Genomic DNA, 3613 nt, shown 5'->3' with positions numbered 1-3613 from the left:
CAGGTGAGGCTCACTGGATTGCGGTCAAGAACATCCTTAAGTACTTGAGAAGGACTAAGGATTTGTTCTTGGTGTATAGCGGATTGGAAGACAAGCTCGCTATGGGGGGGGTTGGATAGATCATTCACACATTCAGACCTATCTACTTAGGATTGCATTTAGTTTAGGTTCATTTTATCATGGCATATAGACTTAGGAAAAAAATTTCACTTTTGCATATCACTTTGCATTAGTTGCATTCACACGTTTTTTTATATATTTTCATATAGATGGGTTTTTGTTAGGTTTGCATGATTGCATATGACATATAGATTTAGGTTCATATAGGTTCACGTGCTTACCTCGAAAACCCGTTTTGAACATCATTTGGAAGATTTGTGGGATGATAGAGTAGGAATATCTTGATGATCTGGTGACTTTGTAGAACGTGGTTGAACCGTGTCGAATTGATAGTTCTCCAGACTTTCTATAACAGTTTGTGGGATGGGGTTGTTAATTGGAACCTACGGAGTTGAAACGACTATATCCAGGCCATACGTTTCGTTTAGAACCTTTTCCGAGTCTTGCAGGTCGATGAAATCTAATTCAACGAATGCCTTGGGAAAATAAAGCATCTCGACACTCCGTTGTCAGAATCTTGTCAATGAAAATCGTTCGAGGACACGAGTGCATCGATCGATGGTTCGGGTTTAAGTTGTGGGTCGGACATCACATAAAAAGAAAAAAAAGAAAAAAAAAGAAAAAAAAGAAAAAAAAGAAAAAAAAGAGAGAAAAACGATGTCCTTCAACTTCAACGTCCTAGAAACCCGAGATGCTAGCGTTTGATAGAAAGAATCTACAAAAGGTAAAAATCCAGGTATGAAATAGAATTTGGATCGAAGAGGCTAAGTTGAGATAAGGATAGGTTCGGAAATAGGCTTGGTGAGTTGTAGAGATTCCAACGGGTTCTAGGTGGCAATAAAAATCTCATGGCTAGGTAGATTAGTCTTTGGTAGGAAGATCATAGTAGACTGGTTTGGGTACGATTCTCGGAAAACTAGTATTGGATGGATGTTTTCTTTTGAGTCTCACGATGATGCTCTTTGATGTTCGTCATTCCCTGTTTTGCAGATTTTATTCCTTCGTTCTTTACTCGACGACGAGTAAAGGTTTAAGTCTGGGGGGATTTGATAACTCCTATTTCTCTCTATATTTTTATAAGAGTTTGTCTAGGTTTTACAGGATAACCACATACATTTATAGGCATCCTAGGTGTGTTAGGACACAAAACCCGGCTGTACTTTAGTTTTGCAGAGTTACAGGTTTTGAAGATGATTGGACTCGAAAAAGAGCTATTTGGAGCGTTAAACGAGAAGTCTGGATGAGGTACTCATGTTGTGACATCAACAACTTTCTCTACAGAAGTCCAAATCATGCGAGACTTTTACCATTAGAAAGAGCACTTCAAGAGCTTCGCGTAGACACCAAAATCGTGTAAATCCGACATCGGAGCTGGAAGTTATGAGCAAAATTGCGAAGCATGAGAAATCTGACAGAAAGTGAAACCGGTTCGGTTCCAAATGGAATCGGCCGATTCAAGAGGTCCGAGTTCACTCATTTCGGTCCGGTTCAAGTGTCCAGAAGGCCAAGAAACAGAAGGTGGAACCAGTCCGATTCCATATGGAACCGGACTCGACGGAGAAAACCTAATTCGCGATTTTTAGAGTCCTAGAGGGAAGAGGACTCTTGGTAGCCACCCTAGGGTTATAAAAAAGGCCTAGCCACGTCTTAGAAGAGCAGAGAGCCTTAGAGAACACTTAGATACAGACTTTTGGAGAGCTTTTGGTGAGAGAAGAATAAGAGTTCACGGGATTTCGGGAAAAAGAAGGAAGATTTGATCGTGGAGACTACACATCTTCATGAGCCTTTCTTTCCTCTCTTTTATCTCTTTTCTTATGAGCTTTTTGTTGTTTTCTATGAACCGTGAGTAGATCCACGACTATGGGTTAGGGATTGTATGTGTTTTCGGTATGTTTGAACCCTAACTTGGATAACGGTTTTGATTTGTTTCGGTTCTATTGATTTGCGTTTTTATTGGATTGATGTTTGCTAACCCCTTGGTCAATTATCTTAGATTCTAAACTACATAGGAATATGAGTTTGGTTTCGGATCAAAATCGATAGGATAGATCGTATTATTCACATAGGAATATGGTTTGATCGATCTAGGGTTGATGATAGCGTTCTTCATGCATCTAGTTTGATAAATCACATAGGGATATAGACTTAGAGAATTGTAGATAGTGAGTTATATGCCGGGAGGTGATTTCTCTATAATTGTTGCTTGACGATTCCCGAACACAAGTCATAATCGTAATTCTCGCATGCTTAGCATATACCCATACACGCGAATACGATCTCGACGCTCGTAGTCATCGTTGCTTGATAGTTCACTCGTTTTTATTGCTTTCTCATCTTAATTATTATTGATTCTACATATTTTCACCATCACTTCAAGTTCTACTTGCTTTGATTTAGTCTCGATTAGATTTAGATTTAGCTACCGGTCCTTGCGTTCGACCCCGTGTTACGACGATCCGCATCCTTGCAGTGAGTTGTGAATCGGGTATAAATTCTAGACTCGGTACATACGTATCAATATGCATTGAGTATGACTAGTAGAATCAGTCTACACCAGGTGAGGCTCACTGGATTGCGGTCAAGAACATCCTTAAGTACTTGAGAAGGACTAAGGATTTGTTCTTGGTGTATAGCGGATTGGAAGACAAGCTCGCTATAAGGGGTTATACCGATGCTAGTGTTGGGTTCCCTTCGGGTTCCTAGCATGCGATCTCATCGATCTAGAGTTTGGATTCTAGGTTTCACGCAGCGGAAGAAAAGATCTAAACCTAGCCAAACGTCACATAAAACCAATTGTGCAATAACCCGAACAATCGTGTATATCGTAGTGGGATTCGAATACTTACCTCGTTCTTTCTAGATCTAGAAGTATCAATCGATCCAGGGCCTGTTTTTGATCACCGAGAGTTGAAAGCACAACTCCTCTACAGGTATCCACACCGGCAGGATGAATTCCAACACTTTGGAACGTATCTGCTAGGATTTGTGAAGAGAAAACGATGTCCTTGACTTGGAATCGATATTCCAATCACTAGAACTCAAAATCAAGCTTCTCTAAGCTCTAATGAGTGTCTTGGACGTCTGAGGTTCATACTATAGGGTTTGTGGCAGCTCTCTCTCTTAATTAGAATTGCCCAAAACCCTTAAAACGCGAAATAGGAAACTGTCCCATTAGTCGGACCGTCCGGTCTAGGTCTGGACCGGACGGTCTGGCTTCAACGTGGAACGGACGTTCCACCTTTTGTCGTAGAACGGACGGTCTGGATGTCGGGACCGTCCGGTCTAGGTATGGACCGGACGGTCTGGCGATCGCGGAACGGACAGTCCATTTCTACTGGAACGGACGGTCCGAAATGGCTGGATGTCTGGCCATCTGGAACTCTTCCAGATTGCTCCGTCGTTCCTTTCTCGTGTTGTTCTCTTCACGCGTGATCCATCCCTAATGATGTGTGACCCTGTAGGCCCATTCGAAGTGGCAGTGGCTTCGGAAACC

The sequence above is a fragment of the Tarenaya hassleriana genome, unplaced genomic scaffold (assembly GCF_000463585.1).
Source record: "Tarenaya hassleriana unplaced genomic scaffold, ASM46358v1 Cleome44, whole genome shotgun sequence".
In the NCBI taxonomy this organism is placed as follows: Eukaryota; Viridiplantae; Streptophyta; class Magnoliopsida; order Brassicales; family Cleomaceae; genus Tarenaya; species Tarenaya hassleriana.
Note: the sequence above shows the minus strand (reverse complement) of the source record.